The sequence below is a fragment of the Canis lupus genome, chromosome 1 (genome assembly GCF_003254725.2).
Source record: "Canis lupus dingo isolate Sandy chromosome 1, ASM325472v2, whole genome shotgun sequence".
NCBI lineage: Eukaryota > Metazoa > Chordata > Mammalia > Carnivora > Canidae > Canis > Canis lupus.
This window is the reverse complement of record NC_064243.1, coordinates 6,485,524-6,507,756: the sequence shown is the minus strand read 5'-3', so window position 1 is coordinate 6,507,756 and position 22,233 is coordinate 6,485,524. Positions and strand designations below refer to the sequence as shown.

Here is a 22,233-nt window from a genome sequence, read left to right as displayed (position 1 = left end):
CAAATACTTTTCTTGTATTCTCCTGAATTTTGATTAAAATTGATGCCAGTTGATTTTTGTGGAATAAATTGCATTTCAAAATGATTTAGAGATATTTTAAAACAGTGTTTAATAACTGTGAAAAGCCTATATGAATTATGATAGCAAAGTGAAGTCCTTCGGGAATGTGTTACATAAGATTGTGGTCTGTTTGCTCTTAGCAACTTATTTGGAAAAGAACACTACTCTTGTTCATCCCCAAATAATCTGTAGAAATTAAAATCAGCATGGGAATGACACTCTTAAATGTAAATATGTTCGGCAGGGAAGTAAAAGGGTTAATGTTTTATTTAACAAATCTGTTGACCCCAAAATGAAGAGCTACAACAGATGGTTGTATTTAAATATACACAGTTATCAACATACCCCTATTATTTAATGCAACACATTGTAATGAGACCACTGAGAGATTTAAGTAGTAACCTCCAGGGATCCAAGGGGAGATGCAAGTGGGATGTAGTAGGATGTTTAATATTAAGTCTAAGTACCACATGTACTGCATTAAAAAAAAATAGAGTATATAGAGCAGACACAGCAGTGGAGGGTTCTCAGGCTCCTGAGAATCACGTGGGAGACTTTCCACTCACAGATACCTTGCAAAACATCTCTGCAGTTGAAGGAGGGCAGGGTGGCTGTGACTTTAAGCCACTCCATGTTTTCTCCAGCCATAAGTAGGTGTAGAACAGCTCCTGCATATCTGCCATCAAGGGCTAAACACCTGATTGCCTTCTAAAGGACTGTCTTGAAATCATCTGTTTCTAACTGGGTTTTCTTCTACCTCTCTGTCCTCCTTCAGTTTCCTAGTACTTCATCAGCTAGATTTCTTAATTAAAAAAGAAAAATTCCCTAGATTTTGTTCCTGGAGAATTCATAGCCTCATGCTCTTGCATATGGTGACTGTTCTGTGAATATTCATTAAATAAAAACATGAAAAATAATTTGTTTATATCAATCCTGATTAGTAGAAAGTAATCCTCTTTTAAGAAATATGTGGAGGAAAGTCATAAATGATCTAGATGGAAACAGAAACTCTTAAAAGCTGAGAAAAATTTATATTTAGACCAGGAGACTCTATGAAATAGTAGGTGACATATGTGACATTCAAGTCATAGGTATAAAATAATTTAATGAGTGAAATGCCTTAGATAAAAGTCTTAGTTAGATGACAGGTGAATTTATAAGTTAATATGAGTTAACACAGGGAGGTACATAAAAAAGGCTATCTTCACTATGTGAGTTATCTAACATGTGTTTTTCCCTAAGGACTATTAAATGGAAAATTTCCAAAATTTCAGGGAAAATTAAATATGAAGGTAGCCTTTGCTCAGAGGAATATTTAACATTTTGTAGAGACAATTATTAAAATCCCAGCTTCTAAGATATGTGAACACACACAGGAACGAACATGTTTTGATATCACATAAGAAGAGATACCTTTAGTGCCACACAAAATCTAGAAAAAAACTTTATTGTTTATAAATTAAAAAAAAATGTCAAAACAGAAATAACATATATGGAAAGAAAAAGAAAAGTATTGATGCTACCAAAGAATAATGTATTTTGTTCCAAGGTCAAAGAGCTAGTGACAGTAGAGACTGTCCCAGCCTAACATTCCTGGAGGAGTAACTGAACCGGTTTCTGCATGTCCCGCAGGCTCCTGTTATCCAAAACGGTGACAGTGTGACACGTGCTGAAGTCAGTTTTGGCAGTTTTGATATTATCCAGACTCATAAGTAATAATGCCTGAGTTCAGAGCCAGCAGAACTATAAATCTAATAACCACCTGTGGATTCTAGGACACATAACAGGAATAGGAACTAAGAGAAAGATCGATTGGACCCCTTGTCAGTCTGATGCCTGGGAACTCAGACATAGAATATTTCCATCAGTGGGCATGGGCGGCATTGGCTCCATTACCCACACTATGTGCTTTAGCATTCTAACCCCACAGTGCTTAGCAGGCTTTGTGCCAGGTGATGTGCAAGGAGCAAGATTGCAAAGATGATATCCTCAGTTTGTGTTGGTGAAGATAACCAGGGAAAGAAGAAAGTGCAACACTGGGTATTGGCAAATGATGACCTATTATTATAGTGGTCAAATGAACACAATTTTTTTAAAAATACAGCTAGCTGGTAAGATTTTATTGTCAGCCATTTATTTTATTTTGAAATTAATATGTAACTTAAGATGACGTCATGCTTGTTCTTTCTATAGAATTTTTAAAAGGAGACTGAGATTTCTGATATACTCACCAAGGCATACTAGCACTTAATTTAACTTAAAAATTTATAGAAGACAATGAATATGTTGGGAGGGAAAAAATGTACTTTACCCTTCTTGGTTCTTTGGTTGGTCTAATAATTTAAAATTAAACTGGACAGTTTAACAGGAGAAAAACAACTTTAATTATGCATGTATGGGGGAACCCATAAGAATATGAGACCCAAAGGAAGCCAGTCAGTCAAGGCTTATATGTCATCCTGAGCTAAAGCATGGGAAAGGGACCTGGGCTTCGAAGGAGAGGAGGATGATTCACAGGACAATAAGAAGGGTAGATGCTTGGTAATTGTTTGAAGGGTAGATGTTTGGTAATTGTACAGATAAGGGCATTCAGATAAAAAGTTATCTCTGTTAATAGCTCTCTTTCTGGGCCAGGCTGCCAGTCTAAGTAATTTTGATAGGTAAGGGAGAGGTAAAAGTGGTTTTTTTGTTGTTTGTTTTTTTGAGGCTTTTGGGTCTTGATTGCCTTTAGCTCAAAATAATTCACAAGCCAAAGTGGCATATTCTGGGGTCACATATTTTGGTCCCTTTCAACCGCAATGTATTTTTTTTTTTTTTGCAATGTATTTTTTTAATCATAGAGTCTTGGTTTATGAAAATGTCATTTTTGTACATAAACTTTGTGCATGTTGTTTAGGATACAGAGTGATATTTCAATTTAATTGTTTTAATAAGAATTTATATAAAATATCAATATACAGATATACAATTTTTGAGTATTTCATATTACTCAGAAAATTAATATTCTCTGTCATTTTCAGGCATAATATCTTTAACAAAATAATTCCACATTTTTAAGCAGTTCTCGAACAGATAGCAAATTTGACTTATAAATATAGTAAGTTATGATCACTTTAATCATCACACAGAGTTTTTTCTTTTTAAAATTTTATTTAATTAATGAATTTATTTTAGAGTGAACACAAGTGGGGGGAAGGGCAGAGAGAGAGGCTCTGCTCTGAACATGGAGCCCAAAGCAGGGCTTGATCTCAAAATCCTGAGACAATGACCTGAGCCAAATCCAAGACTTGGACACACAACTGACTGGGCTATCCAGGTGCCTCTCACCATACCATTTTAATTAAAATTCTTCACTATTTGTTATATTTTGCATATTTTCAGTTGTCAAGAAACTTAAATATTTCCAAGCTAGCTCTAATAACACAATAATGTCATTGTATCTGATGCATATAATCACTTATTCCAAAACTACTTAACTGGACAAATGGCTGCCAACTTCCAAACACAGTGAAAGGCTATGGGAAAGCTTGAATGAAAACTCCAGTTGAGTGAAACTTATATTTAATGGTGGGGAAAGGGAAGTTGATGAATGAATATATATATATGTTATGCTATAATTAAAGGAGTAAAGTAATAAGCATTTTTTCCCTTGTATAGTGAAAAATCTTTTAGTAAGCATATAAATTATTCATATTTTGCAGTGGTAATTAGTGATACAAAAGAATATTGCAGAAATTTAGGAGAAGGTAAAAACCACTTCTAACTATTGTTTTATGTTAAAACTGGACAAAATATGTTTCTAATATTGGTAAGTCTAAAAAAATTAACTACTTTAAGTGATAAACCTCAGTAGATGTTTAAATATTAGTCGGGAATTCAGAGAGAATTGTAGAAAGTGGCCTCAAAATTATTTGTCTTAGATCTCAGTGCAGATATAGTATAAAATGCACAAAGTTCCTACGAAAAGTGTGGTTCCAAAATGTCGATGGAGATCGAAGTAGCTCTCCAATTCTAAAGGCACTGTACAAAGATTTTCTGTGTAAATATTATCATATGTCCCTTTGTAAACTACTCAGTATGAAGTATGAAATATAAAGAAAAATGGACCAATTCATATCATGCTTTATATATTTTACTTGGAGTCTACGACCTCAGAAACATGAAAATCTATGATAGAGATTACCAGTCCAATTAAAATAATTTAGTTTCTTGATTTTTTTATGGCATCTTAATAAAGTGGGTTTTGTTTTTGTTTCTGTCTTATATACTGAACAAAATTATTTGGCAAGGGATTTGTCATAGTATTTTATTCTCATGCATCTGTTCTATACCCTAATTATCCTGCACTTTTTAATAATACATTTACATGAGTGACTTTAATCTCCTGAAGCAGCACATAGCTAAGAGGAAGTTAATGTACAAGTAAAAAGAATTCGAAAACCTAGATCTAATAGCCCATAGCATCACATGCCTGGACTTGGTGTGTAGCATAGCTTTTCTACACTTTACTAAATAAGGTCAGTAAGTTCAATTTGTTCAGACACACACACACACACACACACACACACACACAGATGCAAACATGCACAATTACATGGTGAGAAATGTAATCCAACAGCTTGCAATTTTTATTTTGGTCACAAGGCTAGATTTAGGAGTTTTAGTCACTGAAAGTTAAAACACATGTTATCATTCGGGGCATGCATATTTTATTTCTATCCCAATTTTTATGTAAAAGTTAGATTTTTGCCTTCATATTGAGCCTACTTATATATCATAATATGTTTAAATGGCTGAATTCAAATAGCATGGACCCATTCATAGACACCTTGGTATCATAAAAGTAAAACCAAAGGAAATAAACCAGAAATGAGCAAGGCTCATGATTTGGCTACACATTGCTTAGTGCACAAAAGGAATAAAAGAAGGGATTGTTGGCAGAAAACTATGCTTGCCAAGTGCCTGTTATCTAACTTCTAGCCACATGAGAACTCTAAACGAGTTCTTATTCTCATATAAACTACCTGATTGATTCATTACATTATATGCTCTTAGAACAAATTAAGAGATACTCTCCAAACTGATTTTGGTTATTATTGTCAAAATCATGCTTCATACTAGTACCTAAATAGAGAATAACAATTAGAAATGGATCTGGTCGAGAACTGTAGTAAATCACACTGATGACCTTCTTTCCAGAAGAATCTCCTGAAGAACAGTGCACTAAATGCACCGTACTATTTGTAGTATTCAAGAATGGCTAACCCTGGTCCATGTTAACCACGGATTTTTAAGAGAAGTGAACACATGCATAAGTGACTATGTTACCATAGGGTCAATTCATACACACAGACACATGCACACACAAACATATAGGTATATGCATAACTGCATGAATCTCTTATTTTAAAATTGTACGTGTAAGTTTGTAGTTACATATACAGGTATAAATAAGTATAAACATCAATACAAATATATGGATGAATATTTCTACCTTCTACAATATCAGGCTTTAGAAGGCTCATTATCTGGCACAACTGTGATCTAATTATAGTTATGACTCTGGAGTCAGTGGGCAATGGGGTAGATTTTGAAGAAGGTTAGCGTCTCCTCCCAAAATCAAAATTGCTTAGCTTCATTCTGGGAACATGTTTACGCATGATTTTTTAGATTTATTTATTTTAAAGAGAGAGAATGTGTGAGCAGGGGAGAGGAGGGGCAAAAGGAGAGGGAGAGAGAGAATCTTCAGGTAGACCCCACTGCCAATGTGGGGCTCAATTCCACTACCCTGAGATTGTGATCTGAGTGGAAACCAAGAGTCAAGGCTTAACCGCCTGAGCCACCCAGGTGTCCCTTACCCATGACTTACTTTCTTATAACTATGGTTGTCATATTTTTGATGGTGGGTATGGGGGGGGGGGAGTCATATCTTTTCTCTTTTACTGTCTGCATTGACTTCACTACTATTTTTATTTTTTTCTGTTATTGAACATCCAGGTCACAAACTAGACCATTTCACAATGCTTTTATGCTGTGAGCACACATTTTTCCTAGCTGCCCAGCCATGGCAATATCATAATGCCCTAAACTGGTGGCGAGGAAAGGGATTCCCTCTGGAAGCTCTTGAAATTGTTTTGCTAACAAAACCAGATTTTGCCTGCTTTGCATGGCCAGTGGTCCCATGTAGATTCAATGTAAACACTTTCCTTAGGATGTAAAAGCTTAAATTAGCCCCCCATTGTATTCAATCCATCAAATGGAGTAGTTTATGAACCAATAGATTCCTGTTTTCATAACTTACTAGCCTGCAATTTACTCAGAAAAGAGTGAGTTAAGATAGGAAACAAATGAAAGCATGCTCATGCTGAAGAATGGGAAAAACACTAGCAATTGTCTGCAGGGCTCCTAACATAACGGAAAAGAGTCATACTTTATGAATGAATAACACATAGAAAAGCTGGGCTAAGAAAAAAGTCAGGATGAAAAAACAGAACTTCATCTCAATTTAGTACCATGTAGCAAAAATTGTGCGCACAAGTAATTTCAAAATAAGGCAACTTTGAATATGTGCAATAATTTTACATGAAAAATTATCACAATATGTTAATGCTGATGCCAAATGCAAATGACTAGGTATTCTAACTTCAATATGATCCTTTTCAAACTATTCAAAGTTCTAGCTGGTTCTAAGAAAATATTCCTTCCTAAATTCTGACTCAAGTTTTATGAGCAAAAATTCATAATATAGGTTTTAAGATTATCAATATAAAGAAAACAAGAGATTATATGGCTAAGATAAGATTGACCAATATCATTACAGTCATTGTATGAAGCTAGAATAAAAAATGTATTTGATCATAAATTTTAAAAAGTATATTCTAAGACATTTAAAACTGTTTTACTTAGAAAGTATTTTAAAATCTAAAGTGACATTCGGGATGCCTGGTTGACTTAGTTTATTGAGCATCTGACTCTTGATTTCAGCTCAGGTCCTAATCTCAGAGTCATGGGATCAAGCCCTGCATTAGGCCTCACACTCAGCATGGAGTCTGCTTGTCCCTCTCCCTCTGCTCCTTCCCCTGCTCTCTCTCTCTCTCTCAAATAAATAAAATCTTAAAATAAAAATAATGTGACATCCCATTTTGGAAAGAAATTTTTAGCATGTTAGGTATTAAATGAATATTATAATAATTTTTAAAAAACTAAAGGGAAAATAACTTGACCCCATAGATAGTTAAATATCTATCTCAAAATTTATAGACCAGCAGGTTAAATCAGTGTACTTGTACTTACATTACTAGGCAAACAGTGAATGTGGGCTGCCCAATATTATCATTACAACATGATAAATTTTAAAACAAACTGTTCCTAACATGCCTAAAATATATCTATGACTGCTCCAAATTATGGCACCCTTAGTGTGGTGACCTTATTCTTTTGCTTTCATCACTTTGTAAAATATTCTGGATGGACATCATAGCCTAAATAGTTTTATCCTTTGAATAAAATGGTACAGAGATTAGTCTAGCTTTGAAGTAACTGAGAGATAGATTCATTCAACTTTTCATTGGTTGATAAATCTCCTCTTGCTTTCAAATCTACAAATTTGGTATCATATTTCATATTATAGACTTTTATGGATATTGAGCTAATGAAAGTGGAGTACATGGCATAACTAACCACTTAGTTGAATGACATCTACATCACATAACAGAGGAAAGCATTTATGTTGAGTGTGGTGAAGGATGACAAATTATAGAAAATGAAGAGGAAAGTGGAGACAGGAGGGATAAAAAAGAAATTCTAAATTCATTGTAGTGTTGGCTAAAAAATGTTTATAATGTTCATGCCATGGAAAAATGCTATTTTTAAAATAAATAATACTTGCACACATATTTGTATAAAGTCTAGTAGAATTAATAATTTTAGGTATGTTTAAATATCAAGGATAGCTATTTAATTTTATAAAATATTTTACTTATTTTAAAATCATCACTTAGCTGTGTCTGTCATTATTTGTGACAGCAATACTTTTTAATATTCAGCACAGAATCTTTAATAGTTTTTGTGCAATGACTCCTAAACAGTTTATCATTTTTATACTATTTTGAATAATTGTTTCATTTTTAATAGCTTATAGATTGCACATAAAAATGAGATATATCTATATTACTTCATATATGTAACCCCGCTAAAATCATTTATCACGGTGTTTTCTATATGCCTCAGACTCTTCTGGAAACATTCATGCCTTCCGTAACTAACTGCAATTTTACTTCTTTTCCCATGCTAAGACCACGTAAATTTTTCTTGTTTTGTGCTGTGTCGTGCCATCTATCCAATGTTGAACAAAAGTAGTGAGAGCAGATCCTCTTTACTTATTTCTACCAGAGGAGGGACATTGCTTAATATTCTGTGTTTGAGTATAATGTCTGCTGTACGTTTTCCAGTAATGACTTTCAATGGAAAGATAATATATCTTTTTATTTTTAGTTTTCCATGAGTTTATTCATGAATTGGCTTGAATTTTGACAAAAATTTTCTTGGTATCTATTGAGAAGGGTGTCTAGATTGTCTCCTTCTGTCAATATGGTGATTGTCTAACCTTTAGATATTAATGCCAACGTGCACTCTTGATATCCCGACCCCCAGTTAGTGCATCTATTCCTCTTTTGTATTGTTGGATCTGATTTGGTAGTACTTGTGAAGAATCCCTGATAGAGATTGGTCTGTAATTTATATTTCTTGATGACATTTTCAGATCTTATAAAACTTGTTGTAAGGTATTGCTTCTTGCTCTATTTTCTGGACAGGTTAGTGCTCTACTCGGACCACTCTCGTCTTTTACTGGCTAGAAGCAAGCACTCAAAGGCTGCAAGTGCAGGAGGCTGGCAGCTCTCAGCTAAGTTTCTCTCCAGGAACTGCCTTGGCCTTCAGGAGCCTCCTCCTCCTCAAGGCCTCATGGGTGTGATGTCTCAGGCTTTTGAGAGGTATGCTGGGGGCAAGCCATGCACTGAACAAATACACTGAAGCTGAAAGGGATTACTCATCATTTAAAAGGCTATAATTTGAGCTAGAGGTCTACCTTCCAGCATATCAGTGGTGCAACACCTCCTCCAAACCGAAGAGTGCTTAAAACAGATGATTAGGTCCAGAGTTCAATTACTAGAGCAAGAGAATATTGGAAAGAATTCAATTCTTAGCAAAATTATCTCCCCCAAATCCATACCTTTTTGGCACCTTGGTAATCTTCTATTCTTTGTCTTTTAAGCAGTTTCTGTGATCAACCTAGATTGGTACTGAGAATGCTTTTGATGAAGTTAAAAATGAACATCTGAATTAGCTTTTTTTGTTGTTTTCCGGAGTTTATTCTCTGGTCTGATTAGATTAAAAAGGAGTAAGAAATCTGTTTCTATTTCTTTTTTTTCTAAGATTTAAAAAAAATTATTCATTTGAGAGAGAAAGAGATAGAGAAAGCACAAGCAAGAGGAGAGGCAGAGGGAGAAGCAGACTCCCAGCTGAGCTGACAGCACAACATGGAGCTCAATCCCAGGACCTAGAGATCACAATCCGAGCAGGATGCAGATGCTTAACCAACTGAGTGACCCAAGTGCCCTGAAACTTGTTTCTATTGATAAAAGGTACACTATCCACACATCACACAGTGGCAAAACAGTTACTTAAATAACCACTTGTAGTTACAAAGATATCCAATGAGTAAAAAGCAAGTGCTCTGGGTAACAAAGTGATTGCTGTGATAGAACTCTTTAATATAAATAAGGAATATATGTTTCACTAGTTATTACTATATGTACCAGAGAAATTGGTGGAAAAAAAATGACAATATCAGAGCTACTGATCATCAAATCAATGTCCTGTAAAGGACCAGAAACATCTATGATTTCATGAAAAGAAAATCTTATCTCCTCTATCCTCCTGGCCAGGATTTGTGTAAATGTGATACAAAATCCCTTCCTATCAGTGGCTGAATTAGACACACACTTAATCCACTAACTCACAAGATCTGTAATGTTAAAATTAGGGCAAAATAATATTAATTGGGAAGGTGTGAGATCCTTAATATGGGGAGGTATGGAGATAGGCAGATTCTGTTGAATTTGATGGTCCCAAATGCCATCGAGACTCTTTTATCAATGAGAGACCTCATCCCATCCTTGGTGGGGGAGCTATAATGGCTAAAGTGGCCATCATGAATAGACAGTTCAGTTGACTAAAATTTGACCCTAAAAATGGTCTACAGCAATCAAGTGAAAATATCAGCCTTAGTGTATTACAGAGAAAAGTATCCAATGACTTATGGAGATTGGCGTGTAAGGGCACGTTTATCATGTAAGACTGACCAACCCTAAATTTGTCCCTCAAGACTGTCCAGAGGACAGTCTTTTCATGAGAGATGAAATACATTCTTGACAAGAGTCCCAATAACCTTGAAGAATTCTAAAGTGACTGTTACCTGTAGACAAGACAATGATGGGACACTCAAAGTGGGTTCTTTGAATTCTGTAAGGATTCCTGGAGTCACAATGGCCACATAGTGATACTTTATCACTGAGAGTGAGACAGGCAGGGATGCCATAATAGGAACAGGTCTGAAGCCATTAAAAGTACATCCACCCTGGCTGGCTGGAACTCCCAGATACTCTATCATATGTGATTCCAGAAATTGTGCAGTCTACACCAGCCTCTTACGATTTGCCCATGTTGTGGATTTGTACGTTACATGTACATGGCTTAACATCCAGAATCAGAGACCGATGTAGAGATCAGATCTGCTCTTTGCAAATCCCAGAAGCAGCAGCTCCTGAGCTATGATCTCTGTCTCATTATGAGAAGAGGCAATGCTCTGTTGGGACAACCCTTCTTGGACTATGATCCAGAAAGCAACTCCAGACAGAATCCAGGGTCATCAAAGAGGCCACTCATCTGTTCCCTGTCTCTCAGGGATCACGGTGCTGCACTGACAATTATCCAGTGTCCTAAAGCCCTCAACTACTAATATTTTGTTCAGTCCCAGATGTTGACAGGGGGAAGCAGCTCCTGTCCCAGTTATTCCATACAGACCATAAGCTATGTAGTCCATTTTGTTCTGATTCTTTTTTTAATGTTTAATTTCTGTGTTAAGATTTATTGACTCTAAAAAAAAAAGATTTATTGACTCTTTCCTTATTAAGATCATTTACTTATGTATCTGAACATATATTCCTTTAATTCTTTAAATCCCTTTCAAGTCCAGGATCTGACCTTTGAATTTAATTTCAATTGACTGTTATTATTATTCAATATAGAGCATCTTCTTCTGTCCTATATTTTGGCTGTCTCTGTCCCTACTGTTTTTATTTATTTTATATTTCACATCAGATAACAGTTCTTTGTAGATGACACGAAGTAGAGTAGTATTGAGTTCTGTTGCCTTTTTCAGAAGAATGTTACTTCTTTTCTCAACAGGCTTTCAGATTATCAGATGCAACTGCAACCATTCTTCATTCTGCATGTATAGTGCATATTGAATGCACACACAAATAATACCTTTAAATACTATATATTTTTATAACAGTTTACAAATATAGCTTTAGTTCATTTTTTACTTTTATTTTTAATACATTAATAAATACAATAGTTTAACATGTCATACTTTAATCATTGAAATGCATTCATTTCACATATCTTGTGGAAATAAGAGATAATTTAAGCCTATTTCATCAACTCAACTAACTAAAAAATGTTTTAAAAGTGTAAGATTAAATTTTTCTTGATGAATATTAGTATTATCTCAAAATTGAGGGAAGAAGTAGAATGTTATGTTTCTAAATATTTGCCCAATATTGAATCACTCCTGCTGAATCTCTGGGCAGTATAAAATTAAGGTGAACTGGGAGAATGGAAATCTTTTTTGTATCCTGAACTCTGTTTCTAGTTCTCATTGTCTCTTCTTCGGGTTTCACTCCTTAGCTTAAAAACAGGTGGAAAAGGCTCTGGGGAAATATCTGTGTCTTATTCCTCCAAACTTGAGACAAGGTCACACAAAGGAAGCCATCTTCCTAGAAGGCCTAACTGGACTTTCCCAGAACTGCCCATGTCATGTGTTCTCTCTCTTGAGTTTCACTCCTGTCTTCCAAGAAATAAGAATTAGATCTTTTAGGCAGTTTAAAAAAATATATTAGACAAATAGAAACTACAAGAAGCTACAGAAAAGCACTTTTTTAAAGAAGAGCTTTATCTTCCTTCTTCTGAAAATATGTCCTTATCACATTGGCAATTTTTTTGTGTATGTTGACTAAAATTAGCCTGTAGCCCATATCAAAGCTCAGCATGGGTATGGGACAGTTGTGAATTCATGCTCATTTGAATGTATGCCAAGTGAGAGTACATCAAGTTAAATTCAATGACTGGACTCCTGAATAATGAATGTAAATTTTAACTGTGCCCCTTACGTTCACTTATCTCTTCCTATTACTATCGATATTTGTTTACACTCAAGAACTTACAGAGACTACATGGAGCTTATGGATCTATGCTGTCTAGTACAGAAAACAGGATTTACTAGTAGTAAACATAAAATCTGTACTTATCAATTTACATTTGAAGTTACATTTCTAATTCATCATAGTATATATGCCACATGGCAGCTAAAATCAATTCTTTAGACAGTAGACAATCAATGCATGCTTACTGTAAGATTGGAATAAAATATGCTACTACTACTAGGGAACAGATTAAAATCTCATTTCCTAAAGAGACTACATTTTCTATATAAAATTTCAATTTTTTTTTTCACGCAGAGTAAATTAAAATGACACACAGAAGGATATTGAAATTGTTAACTAGGTGAAATGAAATAGTGTTTGCTTTGCTCAATATTGTCTCAAATTCTGTCTTAGGGACTTTGAGGTATCACTTACGTATTTAAGAGATTAATTTGGCAGTATTGTTAAATTACTCCAGAGCTGGATATCACTGAACTAAAATTAGATTTCACAATCTGAGGCTAGATATTTTAAAAAGCTTCAAATATAGTTTCCATGACTATTACATAAGTTTTGAACAAGTAGGAATTGATATAAATGGAAGGCTAATGCATTCACTGTTCTCACTAGGCATTAAATAACAATAAACTGAATACAACAGGTAAAGGATTAACTTTTTATTTTTTTCGGCTTTCATACTAAAAGTTGCATCTATAGTCAAAAGAATCTTTTTTTTTTTTTTTTTTTCTGAATCTAAAACTGAAACCTTGGACCATATTGTCCCAGATTCACTTAAACTTTCCTTTCCCTTGTGAAATTCAAATATATAGAATGCACTTTCTGGAGTTGCTTTTCCTTTGGTCGCCCACGTGTAAGAACTGATAATGATACTTTTTGCTCCTCTGTGCATTACAATCTCATTTCTTTGTTCCAACTTTCTCTCTGACCAATCTGAGTGCCTATAACATAAAACCTCTGCTAACTTTCAGACTATTCTTGCTTCTTGCAGTGAATAAAGTCTTTCTCTTCGTTGATCTTTTGTGGTCTTTATTTCAGGAGGCTTCTCCCTCATATCAGTCCTAAATTGATTCAATTTCATATGGAATAGATTGTAGCAAGCTTAGTGAACATGCTCTCGATTCTTACTTTCTTGGTTTAGCATTTATCTTCAACAATTACTCATCTTTGGACTATTAGTACATTATTGAAGCTTTCTAAACCCCAGCTTTTCCATTGATACAATACTTATGTTAAGGGATTAACAAAGAATTAATAAAGTGAAGTGATAAGGCAATTAGATTCATTTCTGGAATATGATGAGCACTCAAAACTCAAAAAAACCTTTAGCAGCTATCATCTTTTAAAAAGAAACATAGTATTTTATGATATTATGTAAAGGAAGTGGATTTTCTAATGTCAAACATAACACCTCTGAATTCTCCAGAACTTTAAGAAACTTATTTAAACCCCTCATTAGACAATATTTACATTTTACATAGCCACAGAATGTATCACAAGCACAATCATGGAAATCTGACAGAGACATCATGCTAAATAGCTGTTATGTCTTCCTTAGTGTCATATTAGTCCAAATGTACTTTTTGAGTGGGTAAAGGATAGAGATTCTAAATACGTTAAGTGCTGTTATGTTCTCACCCCACATAAGGCACATATTATATTAGAAGAAAATTTCACTAATGGCTGAAGTTGCCTTCCGGCAACAAATAAGTCCACTTCATTATTTAAATGAAAGATTTAAAAATTATAGTGTTTTTTTAGAAGCAGCCTAACATTAGAATGAAATGAGAAAGCTCTCTGACGTATCTGGTAGCATAGATTGTGTGTAAATAAGACACTAAATGTAATTAGTTTCCATGGATATTGCATATCTTGAAAACTGAACTTGCCATCCAAATTTTATCTCTAGTTTGAACTCCATTGCCCAAGCTGCAAACCACCAGGGTACACTGGACTCCTGTCAGTCTTGTCACAACTATATTCAAGTCACATCATGCCTGCAGATGCTCCCATTTTCATGGAGACAAAAGCCATAATCTGTGCCATGCTCCCTGAGTTCCTACACGAATACCCCCAAACGGATAACCTGGCTAAGCTCTGCTCTCCCACCCACTTAACTCTGCACCAGCCATTCCATGCAACCTGGTTATGCCTGGAATGGACATGTTTTTGTTTCAAGGCTTTGTATTTAATATATCTACCTGATTGACTCATCTTGTATCAGGTACCCCTAGGACTTCATGTTTCATATTAGTCACTCTCTGTGAAAATATTTCCTACACTATGAGACCTTCAACTGTCAATTGACTCCCATATGAAGTCCCTATCACCTTCTATGCTTTATTTTCCTCCTATGACTATACCACACCTAATTAGTTAAAAACTATTTGTTTATTGCACATCTCTCTATTATAATATAAATTCAAAGGCAATGGAATTTTGTTCATTTTATTGGCTGTGATATACTCTGTGCCTAGAAAGGCAGAAGCTGACGAATAGCTGTTAAATGAATAAGCAGCAAGGATTTGTAGACAGGAAAATACAGATGCATGTGAAAGTTGTGGCAATTCTCTCTTTTTGAGAGCCCGGAAGGAAAGAAAGGTGATTGTGAGGTGGACATTTATGACCAAGTCATAACAAGTATTTCCTACAAGTGTGAGAATGTACAAGTGTAATTCGGTTTTCTTCTCTCTCTGTCTTTCTGTTCCTCTCTCTCTCTCTCTCAGCATGGCAAATTCTAAAGCACAGTCTCACCCAAATTGCTAAGACGTCTACATAGAGGAGCAACAATCATTTATTTCAATGGAAGAATTTCTTAATCAATCACTTTACAGTGCCAATATACAAATCATCTATGGATTTTTTTGGCATCTCATACTCACACACCAGCTTTTAAGATGATTATATTTTTATAGGCTTTATAAATCTCAAAAGACAGCTCCCAGAGCATTAGTTGAGGTATGTGCTCACTCTATCACCAAGTCTTTCTCTGGAACAGAAAATCAGAGTAAAATGTTCCGTGCTGCTTTTTCCTATCTTCTCTTTTCTGTCTCCTTCCCTCCCATCTCCTCCTTCCTACCATACTACCTCCCTTCTTTCTTTTTCTCTCTGTAACAATATTCCTTCCAAAATAATTTTCTGAAAAGTAAAAAAAAAAAAAAAGGGAATAAAATAATTTAATGATTTCAACCCCACACCCTTTTCTTAGCAAGGATATAAAAAGATTTTTTTTAATGTAGAATTTTAGCTGAAGCGGAGAGAGTTTGTTTAGCAGTGATTCGATTGAGTTCTCTAGCTACAACCAATCAAAGCCTGAATTGTATTTAAAAAAAAAAAAGAAAAAGAAACTAGAATAATATTTCACCACGATGGTCCAAGAAATATGGTGAAACAAGATGGAATTTCTTATTTTTTTCGTTGTTTTCCTGTTTGTTTGTTTAAGATTTTAATTCTTTATTTGAGTAAGAGAGACCACGAGTAGGGAGGAGGGGCAGAGGCAGAAGGAGAAACAGACTCCCCCATAAGCAAGGAGCCAGACATGGGGGGCTTGATACCAGGACCCTGGGATCATGACTTGAGCCAAAGGCAGACGCTTAATTGACTGAGCCACCCAGGCTTTCACAAGATGGTATTTCTTTAAACTAAGAGAGCAGATGTGAGCAGATACAGTGTGTTCTCATCAAAGCCCAACAGCAAGATTAACCCTAACCACAGAGAGCCGATAAGAGAAGACCAGAGGTATTCAGCACCTAATTGCCATGTTTTACTTTGACAGTTTGAAATGTTTTGACCAAAAGAATGAAGTTAACATTGTTAACTGCCATAAAGGGAATATATAGAAATTTACAATCCAGCACGAACACATGACTTTGGGAAATGCTTTTGTGTTTGTATTTAATCATAAACAATACTTTTTCAAAAATTCATTGTAAAATCTGAATTAGCACTAAAAAAATTTAGATCTTACGTTTAACTCTAATAAATCTACCCTTAAGCATGCTACGTACAAATTAACAGCCAATAGCAGACTCCCAATTTCTAAGGCCAAAATCAAAACAAAGCAAGAATTATTTGAAGAAGGGATTTAGTTGTTTCTATATTTGGATGAAGCTATATAATGCCTTTCTATCATGCAAGCCACAAAAATTATTATCAATAGACTCAAAAACCAAAACAATTAACTAAAGTATCACAAACAGTAAATAACCTCATGTTTACAAAGGACAACAACACTTTCTGATAATCTTTCACAAAGACCTCTCTTTTAATGCCACATAACTTTTCAAGCCCCCATTGACTTGTTAGTAGTAAAAGAGAATTTTGCTATTCTTGCTGAACAGAAGAAATAATGCCTTTCAGAATAATGTGTCATAAAACTAAGGTAATAAAATTATTAGAAATATTTGTAATAAAGTAAAGCAATATAAACTGTGAATGGTTGGCTTACTTTCCCAAAAGAAATCATAATATCACATGTGGACTTACATAAAATTTAAAATGTTTCCCTTGGTGAACTGAAATTGTGTGTATATATATATATATATATATATATATATAACATATATATATTTTTTATATATAAATATAAAATATTTTCCTCTTAGGGATATAATTATAAACCAAATCTGAGAGCATTTTATATGGTGTTTTATCTGCCATACCACAATCTTTATCAGTGAGCCAAAAATAAATAACCTAAACCTTTTGTAGTAGCTGTCACTGGAAAACTAAACAAAGTCACCATTCATCTTGCTCATAGTCATTTTAGCCTTTAGCAGATGTGTTCTTTGAACAAATTTATTGGCCTTATGAATAAAGATTAGCACTCCTCTGTTCAACTCTGTTGGGAAGAACATTATTCTACTGTAAATGAACAAAAAATTCAACTAAATGAATGCTTTAAAAGGAAAAGAAACAGTTTGAACTCTGTTTTCTGAATACAATGTAGGATTGGTTTCCCCAGGTGTGTATAATGAGTATATTAGTTTTATCAGTACATCCATCTGTAATAATCTAGATAAAAGAAGGTTGAAATTCCTGTTATAAATATATTAGTTAAAATTATGAAATTTAATTATAATCATGATTACAAAAGTGTCTATATGTACCCTGATATTTTTTTTCATTTTTCAGTTATCATGGTTTGTAAACACGTATGCATGCTTACCCATGTATGACTCATGAAGAATTATAGACAACTCCTCCTCTCTTAAATCTCTGAATACAGCTACATGTTTAATATTATATATTGTAATCATATTCACATTGAAATGAAGGATGCTCCGTGCACATATGCAGTGTTCTATAAAGCAGAATAATACCTATTTCACTACATTTTTAATGAAGATTAAATGAGATACCTGCATGTGTACATTGTAAGATATAAAAATCTTAAGATATTTGATTATCTTCTTTTTTACCTATCTTTTTAAAGATATTTGATTACCTTCTTTTTGTCTTTCTCAATGCCACATACAGTCCTATGTAAGAACATGCCACCATTATCAAAAAGTTTTATCAAGTTTCACATGTACGTAGTTATATACTACTCATGTGGGGAAGACTTAGGTAAGTCAGTCCTTTACCACAAGAGGTTGGATTCCGCCCTGGTCTGATTCCGTCCTGCGCAGCTGTTCTGTGGAACAGTTGTTGTGTATCTCTGTCACCTTCTCGCCCACTGAAGTGCGTGCCACCACCCCGTGGATGATTCGATGGACATGAACATGAGCCCCCTGCGGCCCCAAAACTATCTTTTTGTTTGTGAACTAAAGACTGACAAAGATGACCACTTTAAGGTGGATAATGATGAAAATGAGCACCGGTTATCTTTAAGAACGGTCAGTTTGGGAGCTGGTGCAAAGGATGAATTGCACACTGTTGAAGCAGAGGCAATGAATGATGAAGGCAGTGCAATTAAAGTCACACTGGCAACTTTGAAAATATCTGTACAGCCAACGGTGTCCCTTGGGGGCTTTGAAATAACACCACCTGTGGTCTTACAGTTAAGTGTGGTTCCCGGCCTTGCATATTAGTGGACAGCACTTAGTAGCTGTAGAGGAAGATGTAGAGTCAGAAGATGAAGAAGAAGAGGATGTGAAACTTCTTAGTATATCTGGGAAGCATTCTTCCCCTGAAAGTGGTAGCAAGGTTCTACAGAAAAAAGTAAAACTTGCTGCTGATGAAGATGATGATGATGATGATGATGATGATGAAGATGATGATGATGATTTTGATGATGAGTAAGCTGAAGAAAAGGCTCCAGTAAGGAAATCTATATGAGATACTCTAGCCAAAAATACACAAAAATCAAACCAGAATGGAAAAGAGTCAAAACCATCAACACCAAGATGAAAAGGTCAAGGATCTCTCAAAAAACAGGAAAAGATTCCCCAAGCGCCAAAAGGACCTAGTTCTGTAGAAGACATTAAAGCAAACATGCAAGCAAGTATAGAAAAAGGTGGTTCTCTTACCAACCAAGTTCATCAATTATGTGAAGAATTGCATCTAGATGACTGACTAAGAGGCTATTCAAGATCTCTGGCAGTGGAGGAAGTCTCTTTAAGAAAATAGTTAAAAAAAAAAAAAGAAAGAAAATAGTTTAAACAGTTTGTTAAAATTTTCTGTATTATTTCATTTCTGTAACAGTTGATATCTGGCTGTCCTTATTTTTATTTTTTTTATTTTTTTATTTTTATTTTTGGCTGTCCTTTTTATAATGCAGAGTGAGAACTTTCCCTACCGTGTCTGATAAATGTTGTCCAGGTTCCATTGCCATAAATGTGCTGTCCAAAATGCCTGTTTAATTTTTAAAGATGGAACTCCACCCTTTGCTTGGTTTTAAGTATGTATGGAATGTTATGATAAGACATAGTAGTAGTAATGGTGGTCAGATCAGACAAATGGAAGTGTTGGGGAGACAAAAATATACATGTGAAATAAACTCAGTATTTTAATAAAGTAGAAAAAAAAAACCAAGAGGTTGATTTCCAAGAGCTGTTTGTAATTAGATTGAAATTGAAGGCATTAAATACTCTCTTATCTAAATTTGTTTTGGAAGTCCTTTAAAATTTTGTGCATTTTAAGCTTTATTTCTTCTACTCCTACAGATTACTTATAACTAAGGAAAGTAGCAGACTATTCATCTCTGTTGTTGAACTCCTTCATTTATAAAGATGTATAATAGTGTGGCAAAGAAGTAAACTCATGTGAGAATATGTGTAACATAAATTATATATTCCTAAAAACAACTACATGCATTAATATAGTGTGATCACACAAGTATGTCATGTGTATTTATCCATAAAATACATATAAGTGCACCACTTTCTTTAGTTTTTGTATTTAGAAACGCCAATTAGGAAATTCTAATTTATTCTGTTGTAGTGCATATATTCTGTGGATAGGACTTCAGACCAAGGTTTTGAGTTTAAGGGCTAGAGACAAGTGAAGGAAAATACTGTCTAGCTTCCTGTGGTTGTATGGATTAAAGAAAGAAGCAAACAGAAAAACGTTTGATGTTCCAATTCTGGCTTCATTTTTTTTTAATGGTTAGTGGATTTTGATTACTCTCTCAAGAATTGTATCGTTAAAAAGGAATTAAAGCAGATTCTAATCTAATGTTTATCTTCACTACGGTGAAAGACATAGCCTAGACAGAAAAATGTCTTAAATGGCTTACCTGTGTGGGACCCAGGAGCTGGACAAGACTGCTATCTGGTAGTTGCTTCCCTACTGCGAGACATCTGAGTTGAAGTTCCATGCCAGAACACACTTGCAGTCTTTTCTGGTCTTTATACCAACAGTTGCACTCCAGATGTTAATAGATAATAAGAGAAATGCCTTTATTCTGTGTTCAAGTACTTTAGAAAGCATTAAAGTGAGATAAAGTTAATTGTCTCTCTAGAAGATATATGACTTGGCCAGAAAAAGAATATAACTTTTTTCAATTTGGAGCCATGTGGTCCAATTAAACATTACTTAGTAGGTAGCTGGAGGGATTGGGATTTTTGCATTTAATTTCTGACACCTCAAGAAAGGGCACAAAGTTGCTTTTTAGTGGAGAAGATTCCTTAAAGTTTGTAAACAATTGAATGTCTTTTTCAAGGTCTTTATGCATCACTTCAATTATCTATAATTTTTTTATCTGTCACTTATTATATCTGAGGGTAATTTGAATTAGTCTACATTTGTCAACATTAAATTTCATTTGCCACATGTCAGCCTATTTAAGAAGCAAATTCAAAATGTATTAGAATGCATTAGATGTAAGTTTGAACATCACTATTTAACTCTTCCCTCCTAATCTATAAATCGAGAAATTCCAACATGTTAAGAAGAGGCTAAATGTCTAATTTCATAATTAAAATAAAATGAAAAACTGAAAGAAAGAGAATACAATCTGGAAAAATACCTTCGAGTGAAGAAAATTTTGGCTTTTTTATAGTCAACATGAGTTTTTACAATTTCGAGTTAGCAGCATTGTTTCCAAAATGTTAAGTCTGAAAAGGAATTACAAGGAGTTCATACTTACCAATTCCTTTGAAGAACCTGGTAAAGTCAAAATGGACACATTTTAAGAAGTAAGCCTACAAACAAATGGAATAGATTGTCAGTAATACCATAAATTATTAAGTTTTACCTAAAGCTTATTCAATTACAACTAAGAAAGTGAAAAATCAATAATTTGCCATTAAAGGAAATAGATAAACATAACGTTAGCAAATAGGTAACAAAACAGTTTCAATATATAAATTAGGATGCTTTGATTATATGTGACTAAAGCCTTGAAAGAATTAACTGATATTTATGAAGCACTTTAGATATATTATCTAGATAGGTACATTTCAAAGGGAGTGCAGAATTTTCAAGTAATTGTAAAATGTGCTAGTAACTTATGTTATATGAGCATCTCACTTGCAGTTTAAAGCTATTTTAAAAGTTAAAATACTAATATAAACATATGTTATTGTATTTCTATGGGAGGAGCTTGTATTGATAGTGTTCTTGGAACAAGTCCAAGTTACCGCATTTAAAAATTATGAGAATTGAGGATCCATAAAAATATGCCATCATTTTGGAGGAATTGCCAAATAATCAGACCATAGAATAAAGTGTACACTTTCAATAAATATTTTCTGGGCTTTAGTTATATTTCAAAAATTATTAAATTTTGATGGGAGGTAACTAGAACTGCATTATGAGAATATGTGTCTTCCTCAAAAAATTGAAAGCTGGGACAGATACTTGTATATGTGTGTTCATAGCAGCATTATTCACAATACCAGAAGGTGCAAGTAACTGAACTGTCCATCAATAGGTGAATGGATAAATAAAATGTGATATATATACACACAGTATGAAGGATATACAGTGGAATATTATTCAGTCTTAAAAAGAAAGAGAATTCTGACATCTGCTACAACATAAATGAACCTTGAAGAAATTATGACAAATGAAAAAGCCAGTTACAAAGAGTAAATGCCATATGGTTCCACTTACAAGAGGTACCCAGAATATTCTAAATCACAGAGATAGAAGGTAGAAGGGTGGGTACCAGGGACTAGAGGGAAAGAAAATGGCAGATTATTATTGAATTGGTCCAGAGTTTCAGTTTTGCAAGAGGAGAAAATTCTGGAGGTGGATGGTGGTGATGGTTGCACTACAATGTGAA

At 34.3% G+C, this 22,233-nt stretch overlaps 1 pseudogene; it reads left to right on the top strand.

Annotated features, from left to right (window-relative positions):
- Positions 1-19,129, top strand: part of LOC112645649 (nucleophosmin-like) — a 47,557-nt pseudogene extending 28,428 nt beyond the window's left edge.
- Positions 19,130-22,233: the final 3,104 nt, after the last annotated feature.